This window comes from Marmota marmota, unplaced genomic scaffold (assembly GCF_001458135.2).
Source record: "Marmota marmota marmota unplaced genomic scaffold, marMar, whole genome shotgun sequence".
NCBI classification, from domain to species: Eukaryota; Metazoa; Chordata; class Mammalia; order Rodentia; family Sciuridae; genus Marmota; species Marmota marmota.
The window spans coordinates 27,623,101-27,636,560 of NW_026000108.1; the positions used below are offsets into that span (position 1 = coordinate 27,623,101).

Consider the following 13,460-nt stretch of genomic DNA (forward strand, 5'->3'; position numbering starts at 1 on the left):
GTTACCCTCCGTGCGACAAACCTCTCGCGTTTGAGTCCCCGTAGCCGATCCTCGTGCGATGGAAATCCTTCCTCCAGGTTCCGGAGCACCCCACTATTGCTGGAAATTCCTAACAAGATATCCTTTAGCCGTCCTGACTTGTCATACTCCCACACAGTGAAGCAGCACACGGGGGCAATGCACTCCCCTCGCCGCCATCTTCCTTCTCTCGACTCATATTTTCAACCTAAAAATTGGTAATGGTACATGGCTTAGCCCTTGGACCTCCCATCTTTTCTATCTGCACCATCCATTTAACTCATCTAGTCTCTTAGTTCTAAACTTCATTCACATGCTTACAACTCTAAAATGTGTATGTCCAGCCAAGACTTTGTTGTTGGCCAATACCTCATCCATTTCCACTCAAATTAGCAATAAAATTTCAAAATTATTATATCCAATAGAGAGCCCATATATTGTCCCTTTTTAGAAATGGCCTATGCATTTTTTTTTTTCAGTTTTCTAGACAAAAACTTTGGACTTATCCTAGACTTCCCTATTTCCCAAATGTCTCTCCCATATTCTTTGTTAACTCTACCCTCAAAATTAACTCAGCATCAAACCACTTCTCATCACCTCAGCCATCAGTACCTTCATCTAAGTCTCCATTATTTTAATCACCTGATCCGTTTTTCCACTTCTAGACTCATCTCCAATCTGTTGTCAACACAGAAGCAAAGGTAATTTTTCAAACATTTGGTCATATGCATCACAGTCTGCAGAGAACACTTACACACCTTCACGTTTAAAATGAAAGACAATTTTCTTAACAGTGATAGAAAAAGCCGTATGTGATCTGTTCCATCATTTATTTCTTCTTAAGATTTTTTTTTCCTTATCATTCTTCAGTGATACATTCTATTACAGCCACACTTACTTCCTGGAGATGGATGGATAGATGGATGGATAGATAGATAGATAGATAGACAGACAGACAGACAGACAGATTCACCTTAGGAGGGTAACCTTCCCTGTTTATCTGTTAAAAGTTGCTAATCAGTGCTAACTCATTCCTACCTACCAATCTTATGCTTTCTTTCCATAACACTCATCACTTCTCATATTTTATTAATTTGACTACTTCCAATCTTTCCCTACTAAAATAAAAACTCCAAGTGGATGAGATGGCCACTCTCTATCACTATCTGATCAATTCTTAAATAAAAGGAGACAATGAATATGTCCAGCTCATAACAGATATTTAATAAATAGCTAACAATCAATTTTATGAAGTAGAATTGAAAAAAAATTCAGAATATACCTAAAGTAATGAAAATCGGTCTATTTCCCATGACCTTAGCAATTATCCACTGCAAACAGGGACATTGCCTCTATTATAAACCACATTAATCCTATGTTCAAATGTTAAGAGGCATGAATATGTAAAAAACAAGACATGAAACAAAATTCTGAGACTTTTCTTGGAGGGTATATTCAGTTCAGAATTCCTTCTTATTGTGTGAGATAGTTTTAAAAGGCTTAGTAATACATACTTTAAGAAGTCCACAGGGGGAAAATGAATGCTAGGTACATGGGTTAAGGACTTTGCCAAAAGTCTGAGGTTTCATTTAGAAGATAAAGTGGCATTCACACTTGGAAAGGAGCTTTCAAATTAAGATGAATTCTGGGGTTAGGAGATGTGTATGTGAAATAAGATAAAACTTGTTTTTCTTACTGCCTGGTGCTATGTGTGCACTTACTAAATATTTATTATACTCATTATTCATTTAATTATAGTGATAAAATTCTATAACAAGATCCAGGTATGTAATAATAGTAAATTGAAGAACATTGATCTTTAAAGGGAAAACTGTAGATGACATAAAACTGTCTCTATTTATTTTGCCAGAAGAGTATTTTCTGAAATTGCAAACCTGTGTTGGTGAGTTCCTTGCTCTCATACATTCAAGTACCAAAGATCATATGCATTGCAAGAGATGAGCAAAGATGTCAATGAGGCAACAATTTGAATATAACAAAGTATAAGAGCTGACTATATAGTGCTTCAGAATGCAGAAACTAGTTCAACTCCAAAATTCACAATTCTACACTTGTACATAAATCAATGTAATTGTTTTTATGTAACAAATCTCTATCTAAATATTTTTTAGTATTCTAAACTGGCCTAAAACCTTTACCAAGGTCATAATATTCTTATAAGTGATATTATAGTATTTATATCACTTGACTACTAAAAACTAAAAAACTCTCTGCATAAATAACTCCAATAATCCAACACGCTAAAAGCATAAAAGAAATGCTAATATGGATTCTATTGTCCCAAGATATAGTTCCTAGCATAGTTTACTAGTTCACTGTCAACTTGACTGAGCCAGGAGGAGTCTATAGATGTAGTCAAAAATCGTGGATATGTCTGTGAGGGTATTTTTGGATAAGATTAACATTTGAACTGGTGGATTAGACTGAGTAAACCAGATTGTCATTCCTAATGTGTATTGGCATCTTTGAAGCAATTGATGGCCTGAATAAAATAAAAACAATTGAACTTTGAATGAGTAAGAGGGGAGTCCTCTGTTTAACTGCTTTGAGTTATGACCTTGTTCTTATCTTGCCTTCATATTTAAACTGAAATATTAGCTTCTCTTGTGTCTCAAACCGTCGCCAGATTTCAAGCTAGACCATTATTATGGTTTGGTTATGCAGTATCCTCCAAAAGCTCACCTGTAAGACACTGTAGGATTGTTTAGAGGTGACCTTATTGTTATGAGTCCTATGACCTAATTAGTGAATTAATCCATCTGATGGATTAATGCCATTCTGCCATGATATTCTTCCTCTCCCTGGGCCCAGTATAATGTAGTTTGCTGACCATGTACTGAACCTGTAAAGTCATAAGCCCAAAGTAAACTTTTCCTCCTCTGTATTGTCCTAGTCAGGTGTTTTGGTCACAACCACAGAAGTCAAACTAACAAAAATATACATCATAAATGCTTCTAGTTCTTAGGACTGTGGTCTGTGTCTCCAGCTTGCCAACTATAGATCATGGAACTTAAATATCCATATCATGGCCGCTCACTTCTTAGAATAAATACATATCTATATGTGGAGATATATATATATCCTTAAAACTACAGTTGCAAAAGCAATTTACTGTATGTTCCATTCAAAACCTGATTATAGGTGCCCACTTCCCTTTTGTTAGAAGAGATATTTTTTAAAACTTGTAATTAAAAAATGTTTTTTCTACTGTAATGCATTCCACTGTCATTTATTTTTTTTAATCGATAAAAAATGTTTTTCTGTCCCTTTAATATATAAATCTTCTAACACCCAGAAATATCTCCTCAAAGACCTTAGAATACAGCTCTCCAATCTCCTGGCTTTCTGGAAGAATAAGAGCCTTAATTTAGTCAGTCCTTATTCAAATTTGCAAAACTGCCTCCTGTCCTAAAGATATAAAATATTTGTTTCTCAGGTTTGGGATATAGCTCAGTGGTAGAATACTTTCTTAGCATGGGAAAGACTCTGGATTTGATCCCCAGAAAAAAAGTTTTTTTTCTCCTCCAAATAAACATCATTTAAACAACCCAGATGGCTGGTCACTCTTATCAAATTTCTTTTAACACCCTTTAGTATTTTCTTTTAGCAAACCCTAATATTTTAAAAGCCTCCTGACACTAATTTTAGTGTAGTTGAGCCCAGTTTACAATCAAGTCTTTCTCTACTATTTTCATTGTCTTAATAGAATCATTGTTGCTATTGCTATTTTTTTAATGTATTCTTTCAGTACTAGGAATTAAACAAATGGTGCTCTATACTAACCTATATCTCCAACACTTTTTATTCTTTAGTTTGAAACAGGGTCTTGCTAAGTTTCTGAGACTGGCCATGAACTTGTGATCCTCCTTCCTGAGCCTTACCAGTTGCTAGGATTAGAAGTATGAGCTACTACACTTGGGCTGTTTGCATTTTTAACAAGTATTGAGTGAAAATTTTCTCTTTGACACTGCTCATTCACTTGGTAGGACAGACACTGACCTTAGAAATGTGGTTAGAAACATAAACTCATTTTTTCCTCCTTATTAAAAGCAGGGGCCCCACATTTTCATTATAGAATGAGCTCTACAAATTACATCCCTTGTCCCAGTGTTAATAGAAATAGTAACGTTTAGAAGAGGAAGAGGAAGAAGAATGTCAGCAAAATCTACCATTTATTAAGAAACTGCTCTGCTGTATCTCATTGACTTGTTTAATCTCTTAACAGTAATAAAATACCATACTAAAACAAGCACATTTTGATAATTGTAAAACTAAAGCAACAGAGAAGTTAAGTTCTCTAAGGCATAACTGACATAAGGAAATTATAGTGGAAATGGAATAGAAAAAAAATTAAAAAAAATAGACAAGGTAAAAATAAAATCAGAAAGAAATAATGCCCAAAGAAAGACCTTAGGGTCAAGTATTTATGCTTGTTTCTGTTTTATTTTTGGTTTTGATGAAGGTGACTCAATGGATAGTGAAATAATAATTGAGATTGTTTTAAATGGCAAGATAATTATAAGTGTAGCTTTAATTAAACTTAATTTATATGAAGATGCCTTAACAGGTAATTGTAATAGGTTCCAATGGCTCAGAAGAAAAGTGCAAGCTAAGGAAATAAATTTGGAAAAACCAGTAAGATGATATTTATTTAAAGCAAGTCAGTATATATGAGATTGACAACCAGCAAAGAGACCCAAAGAAAGAAACTTAAGTAAGACCTTATTGAAAGAGCCAGAAGTGGGAACTAAAATGATTCTCCTTCTTTCTGGGACTTGCAGTGACATTTAAGTCCAGACAGGAGACAGTTTAAGAAGAGTTTTCAAGAATTCTGAATGTTGCAGAAAGCCCAAGGCGGGTTGAGGAATTACTGAGAACAAAATACTGAAGTTGGGGATAAACATTGGTGAGTATCAAGAGAACAATTTCAGTGTAGTGAGAGGCAAGAGACAGATTGCAAATGTTTACAAAGGGAATTGTTGGTAAGAGAGTAAAGGTTGTTTGTTCTTTTCAGATGTTTGGAATTGAGAGGTGGAATGGATAGAATGGCAGGAAAAAGAAAAGAAAGCCAAGGCAATGAATTTTAGGGCCAGAGAAATTGCTTTTTTAAAATAAATAAATAAATAAATACTGGAAAGGAGAGACACAACTAATTATAGGGAACTTTTTCTTGTACCCCTTTTTATTGCAATCTTTTAATTCTACTTTCCTTCTGCTGTCAACTCTTCATGTGGTCATGAGTCTTATGAACTTGATATTATTATGTCTTGAGACTTCCAACTGTATAATATTTATCAGTTGATTTTATCTCTCTGCTTTTCATTTTCTATTTGTACAATTAAAATAATCGCAGTAGTCTTTACCTAGCCTGCCTCATAAGATTTACTCAGAGAACCTAAAATAGAAATGTTTATAAACAGATTGTAATTATATAAGAAAAAATTAAAAACAAAATATAAAATGCAAGAAATTTAATAATTTGTGTTGTTATCTGTGCTTGTTCTCTGCATTTTGGAAAAATTCTCAAGGCGAGCTACACAAGTTTTCTTTGCTTCTCCCATGCAAGTACCTGCCTCAGATTCAACCCCAACTGATCCAATTTATTGTTTTTTCTCTTCAACTTTCTCCACATCCTAAAACAGTAAAGGTAGAAAAGAAGCAAAAAAAATGCCAGAGTAATGGCTTTGGGTCAACCTTAATAAAAGTGACTTACTCACCATTGTTCATTTATGTATTCAAACTGACATATTTGCATCTTTCTTTTCATTACTCAGGTATCCATTCTGACTCTTAAAGCTAGTGTACTATAATTATCATATGATTATGCAAGGCATCAATTTTCCTTCCTGCTACATTCTACTTTTACAAGCCATGAGAGTCATAAACTTGGAGGATTTTATTGGAAAGTCAAAGTGGCATAGTTATAAAAGTGACTCAGAAGTGATGCTTCCTAGCCCAACAATGTTGATTTACTTGTGATGCTAAACACACACCACTAAGTCATACACAGCTCTTGGGAGAGGGATGACTAATTAGCTCAGTGGCTTATCCACCCACATACTCTGCTGATTCTGATACATTAAAACATTTTATTAGCTGCAAGGTCAGGAAAACTTTCTGTGTGGGTAGTATTTCTAAAAATGTAATAGCAATAGCCTGATGTTAGTTCCTTTCTATCTGTAGATTGCTAATAAATCTTCAAAGATGAATAAACTCATATGCTTATTTGTCAGAACTTCTTTTCACACAGAGGTTTCAACAAAAGCTGAAATGGTGAAGAAGGAATAATTCTTAGCAGTCATATAATTATTCATGCATTGACAGACAGCGTCTAAAATTTAGAATTCCTTCACGTATTCTACGCATCATACATCCCAATGTGAGAGAAAGACTTAAAGTTCATAGTTGTATATGAAATTTTCTCTTCAGGAATCTCTAACAGTAAAACATCTTCAGCAAACAGTTCTAAACAATGAGATGTTCAGTATGTCCAGTGTATAGCTGACGATGGTAGGGCTACAAACAAAATCAGAGTAATCAATATTCTAATGGAGATTCTACAATTACAATGGACATTAGTCTATACTTAGTCTTAGCAGTAGAAGATACACAAATTGAACATTTAATTTCCAAATATCACCATCTGTAATCTCTAGTTGAGCACAAAAATATTACATTAAATTGGACTACTGAGATCCTTTGGAGTTGCAAGAATTATATTCATCTATTCATTTCCTTGCACTGGCCAAATCCTACAGTGAGTGCATTGTCTTCTATGCATACAAAAGATGGCATATTTAATTCTAGGCAGATAATTGTCTTCTCCATTAATCACTTAAAATACTCCATACAGTTGTTTAGTTTTTTTTTTAAAAAAAAAAAAAAAAAACAGGAAAAGGTACTGAAGCAAAAATGCTGTAGAAAAAAAAGAAGACTCAAAATGAAGCCATAGGACAAAAAAAAAAAAAAAGAGTTGAACAGGTTATTTTATATGTATGAATTAAGAATAAATTAAATTGAAACAGGAAATATTTAAGGCCCACACAGTTTGCAGTCTTGCAATAAATATCCTATCTCAAACAATTATATCATGTAAAAGCATCTTTGGATTCAAAAAAATCATTTTCACTCAATTTCTATATTCCAAAGCAATCTAAAAGAAAATATAAGTATATTTAACCCTAAGAACAATGAATAATTTGACTACATGAATTATTTGTTGGCTTTTAGGTCAATGATAATTGTTCAAAGAAATTCTGCTAATTCCTCAAATCCTTGGGCATTAGACATTTTTCTGTGGCCCAAGGTGACATTTTTCCTTCATTGTTTTTTTTTCCCTAATTTTGACACCTTTCATTCATACAAAAATGATGCAGATTATTTTATTTGCATATTTACTCCCTCAAATTGTGCAGTCTGAAAACAAATCATGGTTTCTAAGGTAAGAGAATAAAGAAAATTACAAATAATTGAGATGCCATCACTCTGGGTTCAAATGCAGATTTGGCTACAAAAATAGCCATGTAACCTTGAGGATATGTCATACTCTATTTTAGCCTCAAATTTTTTCAGCTGTAAAATAATGAGATCAAGTGAAATGAACAATAAAATTTCATCCAGCTAGAAATGCCAGGCTCTATGTCCAATGACTTGCACCCGAAATTTCAGCACATTTATAATTAAAATGTGGGTGAAGCCCGGGTGTGGTGGTGCATGCCTGTAATCCCAGCGGCTTGGAAGGGTGAGACAGGAGGATCCTGAGTTCAAAGCCAGCCTCGGCAACAGTGAAGCACTAAACAGCTCAGTGAGACCCTGTCTCTAATAGATAGATAGATATGGCTCAGTAGTTGAGTGCCCTGAGTTCAAGCTCCAATATCCCCTCCCAAAACAATGGGGGTGAATTGGAGCATTAGAGATACATAGGCTGGAGAAAAGTACGTTTAAACATATATGATCCAACTTAAAAATAGAAAAGTACTGAACATTTAATTCAAGACTAAAGATGCATTCAACATTCTTGCTCTAGTTAAGGCATGTTTTGAATTTGAACTTTAATTTTCAGTTAGAAGCAAGTCCCCATTCTTTAGAGAGGGGGGATATTTTACCTCCTAAGTCATCTGGTTATTCAAAAGAATTATACTGTTTTGAAATTTGGGTTGGAAAATAGGAACTCTGTTCTACTTAACTAGTGCATTTTCTATGCTGTATCTTTATAAAACCTCAGAACTTTATTAGTCTCCATTTCTTTTATATGCATTTTACTTATTGAGCTTAAGTTGTATAGCACACCACCATTATTATCCATTATATCTCCTTTAACCTACATGAACTACTTGGAGAGACAATAAGGAATTATATTTTAGCTCATATGAAATTGGTGAGGGCACTCTTCTTTTCAACTAGATTTATGAAGCTAAAGATGGCATCTAATGACACAATCATACTGTTAGTAAAAACAACATTAAGAATACAAAACAAAAGATATGGTATTATTTATTTCAGAGTATTTTTTTTTCATTATAGTATTTTGGTGGATTAAAAACAGACTGCAAGCTGGGCACAGTAGAGCATGGCTGTAATCCCAGTGGCTCAGAAGGCTAAGGAGGAGGATCGCATGTTCAAAGACAGCCTCAGCAACTTAGCAAGGCTCTGTCTTTAAATAAAAAATAAAAAGGTCTAGAGATGTGGCTCAGTCATTAAGTACCCCTAGGTTCAATTCCTAGTACCAAAAACAAAACAAATAACAAAAACCAGAATACAAACAGTTATACAGACATGAAGAAAAAGTCACTTTCTACATAAGTAATTTAAAGAATAAATACATTCAAATGAAGTGGATTTAGCCAAGCCTGGTGTTAGCTATCTCCCCACCACATCAATCCTTTGGGAACGCTCTTAAAACAGACCCCCAGGCATCCATTTGTAAGAAGAGATCATGGTGTTTTTGCCAAAAGGGAAAAAGACTCAAGATCCTTGTACTTTGTCCAAAAACAAATGATTAGCAGGGAGGTGGTTATAAAGATCAAACTCTGGTATCTGGTCTTGTCTGTTCCCAAGAACTTAAATAAAATCTTGATACACAGAAAGGATTTTTTGAGTGATTATTTCTATACTGCTTATATGCCTGTTTTTAAAGTATAATACATGGGAAAGAGAATAAAACCGAACTACTCAACTCAGAGCAGTTACTTTTATATTCTTTTGAGTGGCATATACACAAGCGTAAGAAGACAGTGGGTTGGAGAGTAAATGTGACAATGCCCTAGGATCTTCAGAAGTTGGTTAAGAGTGAATTGCAGTTTCTGGGTTTCTATTGATTGACAGTAAGAACTGGAGACAGAGCAGGCCTGTTATTATCAATAATGTGAACTCCTTCATGCCCAGGCTGGTTTGAACTAGTGAAACATAGGTAATACTTGGAAGAAGAAAACCAGAGAAGATGATACCCCTGAATTCAAGTTTCCCTAAAGTCCCCAAAGGAAGATGCCAAAAACTGGGTGTGAAATGAATTTGTATTGCAAGTTCCATAAACAATCATTATGTACTGCTATTTTCCAACTTAGAAAGTAGCAAGATTATTTTCATAGAATATAAAATGCTTTTCCAGAATGAATACACATACACTCACACAGACACGTACATTCTTTTGAAGGTGTTATGCTTACTGGTCTCTATTCAGAATATGTAGCTTAACTACATAAGTTTCTTGAACCACAAAATCAGACATACTCTGATCAAACGCATAACATTAACTCATAATTTATGCTGGAGCCTATATAAGTTTCAGTTTCATAAGGCCACAAAAGGAGAATATGTTATAAACAATAAAGTTGTGATAAGTCACATAAATGTATAACCCTTTGATCTATTCATCCTCCAATCCAGAATTTAAATTACCTTTGATAGTAGGAAAGATAAGCTACTTAGACCACTGGAATAAGTTCTAAATTAAATGCTTACTAAATAATAATAATAATTAAAATTCCTCAGGTGGATAAATATATAAAAATCCAGAACTAAAATCTAAGAAGGAAACTATATTTCCAAGACCTGCATCTTCTTCCTAATACTTACCAAATCTTTCCACAGTCCCCAACCAAATTAATAAACACAAACAAAAGAAAATGATTATATTCTTATTGCTCTTTGTGTTATGTAAGTAATTTATACAGTGATATCTATCTAAAAATATTCATCTTGCACCTAGAGCATTTGGACTTCTAAATTCATATATTTTAGTAATAAATAGCAATTTAGTAATTATTCTTGAAGACAAAACTGTAATTTGAAAAAATAATCTAATATATACATACATATAGACATGTAACATGCACATATATAATTATGTATATGTTCTAGTGCATAATGTTCATTTTTTAAATTTTAACTTGCTCAATTATTATTTATGAGCTCTATGATTTGTCCAGCATAGCATTGTGGATCAAAATATATAAAAGTTCTTGATCAGAGCATAGAAAAGAGGTCTTTAGAGGCAAGGAAGGGGAGTGGGAGGGAGAATTGGGAGGGGTGGATAACGGGTATCAAAATTCAATGGGAGAAGCAGTTCTTTTACTATATGCACAATTGGGCAACTACAGTCTATAATAATTGCACATTTCAAAGTAACTACAAGAGAAAAACTTAAAATTTCTCAGAACACACACACACACAGTTGTAACATTTAAGGAAATTTAAATGCTAATAACTCTGATTTGATCATTACATATTATATATCTACATCAAATTATAGCATATCCCACAGATAAGGTATAAAGAGTATGTCAACTAAAAATAAATAAATATATATAATGAAAAATTCTTGACTCATGCTGCAAACAAGTTCAGAGTCAATTATATTAGGGAGCTCCTAACACTACATACAATAATACAGCTGAGAAAGGGAGCATCCCAAAAGCTGTTTCTCTGGGGTAGAGAGGGAAGTGTGCAGGATCCAATATCCAATCAGTTATGTTTTGCCCCACTATTAGTAGAACTGCAACCAGTTTCACTCTGTACTTGAAGAAGACTCCTGTTCAGTACAATACCAGTTTGAGGGTTTTTCCCATCTCTCAAATTCCTCTATGGAACTCTAGCTCCACAGGAAGCTTCAGGAATAACTTCTGCTGCACTTGACAGGCTGTGGAAAGTAAAGGACAGATTCACCTCTGCATGAACTGGAGAAAACAACCAAAGAGCTGCAACATAACTCCTATTTCTAATTTTGAAACTTACTTGAATGCATGTCATGTTAACTTGTAAAATCAAATCTGTATTCAGAATCCTAGCTGCTCATCTAGATGATTTTCATTTTCCAGACTCTGCAGTAAAAGAAGAAAGCACCAGACCAAACAAATCCTAAAAGAAAATGCAAAGGAAACTCAGACCCTGTTCCCTGCTTCCTTCTTCACCTCTTTCACGCTTTCAAATCACTATAAAATTTTGTTCTTATTATTTGCCGCAGTCTGTGGCCCTCAACAATTATTGATAAATCCTCCTCAGAAATAGTGTATATCAGGAGCAGGGAAGGGAATGTGAAATTGGGATAAACAGATTTGATCTCTCGTTGGAGGTCATTGAAGGTGTTTTTCATTCTTTCCTTTAAATCTTTATCTCTGTTTGAATGCATTAAAAATCCCATTGTTTACCTTTTTCTTTCCAATCTTTGGGCTAATATATTTATTATGACCTCTATGGGTGATGACTTGTCACAAATCCAGCTATGTAGAGAAGCATTTGCACTTTAAAATGGCCCCCTTGTCATTCTTCCATTAAAAAAATAAAAAAAGGATTCCTCTCAAAGTACAATATCATTATTGTGAAGGAGATCAAGTCAGCTTAGATCCAGGAGCTCTGGAGAATGTGGACTGAGGGGTATGGGGGGAGAGAGGACTTCAAGTAAAAGGTGTTTAATAATGAGTGGCAGAACCAATGCATAATGAAATGTGACTTTGTATTACAATGACAGATTGCTTCTCGGTCTTTTGGCTAAGATCAAGTGTAGTATTACAATGACAGACTAAGAAAACTTTATATTATTTCTGTCACTGGTCTAGTTATTTCTCAGCTCTCAATACAGTGTCTGTCCACAATTAGCATTTAATGAGCTAAGTAAAATAATGTCTAAATGAATGACGATTGACATCTGGAACGCATTTGCTCTACTTGCCAGTGGAGTATACGTGAGATCTTTTTGTCTTTGGAATTTAAGGATGGAACAATAAACACTTCATATAAATTCTTCATAATTTGTTCTCAGGGTCTTTGAATGCCTGCCACCCTGAAGTTGAGGTGTGCAGAAATCACTTATTCAGGTAAATATTGCCTAAAGTCAAAAATAAATTAGATAAAAAACAAATGTAAACAATACACCCAACTACTCATGGATAGATGAAAGATGAACAAAAACTGGAAGTAGCTGATGTTTTAACTTTGGTGTTGATTACAATAATGTGTAATGTATAGAAACCACATTAAAAGAGCTTTCAAAAAACAATTGACATATATTAATTTATATTCTGTAATCTGTAGCAGTAAATAAGTAATACAAAATAAAAAGGAAAAACCAATCCAAGGAATGTATTCCTCTAAAGATTGAAAACTGTGTTACTTTGGTCCTATAAAACCAGAATGAACAAAATACAGAAAGAATAATGCAAAAATTATTCTATCTGCCCAACTAAAATCAGTATAATTTCTCTGCTTTTTTAATTTTTCTCTGGATAGTTCAATCATTAGTAGATTTTATCTTTGTCTATGTTAGGTACTGCTGATACTTGTGACAGTAAAGTTTTTGTTTAAATGAGCATAAACAATCCATTCTAATATCATTCTCCAAATTTCCATTAGAAATAATCAGAAAGTTAGAAGCAGAAGTCAAATGTTACTAATAGAAAATGTAAAAGAAGAAAATGTCAGTACATTTTATGAAGGATTTTATAAATAAGCCGAGCATGAAATGAAAACAATAATGGAGCTGACAATGTCATTCTGAAAGAAGTAGACGATAACGTGGCTGGCTCTTACTAACATAAAGTGATTTTTCTTTATACTATTTCAAGCTTTCCATACAAAAGAAAAAAATCAAAATCAGTAGAATTAAAATTTTAATTATTATATCCTCAAATTTTCTGATGGAAAGATTTTATATCAACATACTGACTTAAAATCATATATAGAACTTTCCTTGCATTAATAAAGCAAGTCATCAAAGTTTTTTAAATTATTTTTTTATATCTGAATTTTTTTTGGTGAGAACACTGCCAGAATTCTTAACTTGGAATTCATGTACCTTATATGAGCTCCTAGTCAAGATTCTCCAGAGATATATAACCGAATAAGGTGTGAGTGTGTGTGTGTGTGTGTGTGTGTGTGTGAGAGAGAGAGAGAGAGAGAGAGAGAGAGAGAGAGAGAGAGAGAGAGAG

At 33.8% G+C, this 13,460-nt stretch overlaps 1 pseudogene; it reads left to right on the forward strand.

Annotated features, from left to right (window-relative positions):
* Nucleotides 1–12,004: 12,004 nt before the first annotated feature.
* Nucleotides 12,005–12,149, forward strand: LOC125610988 (annotated as a pseudogene).
* The last annotated feature ends 1,311 nt before the right edge of the window (nucleotides 12,150–13,460 follow it).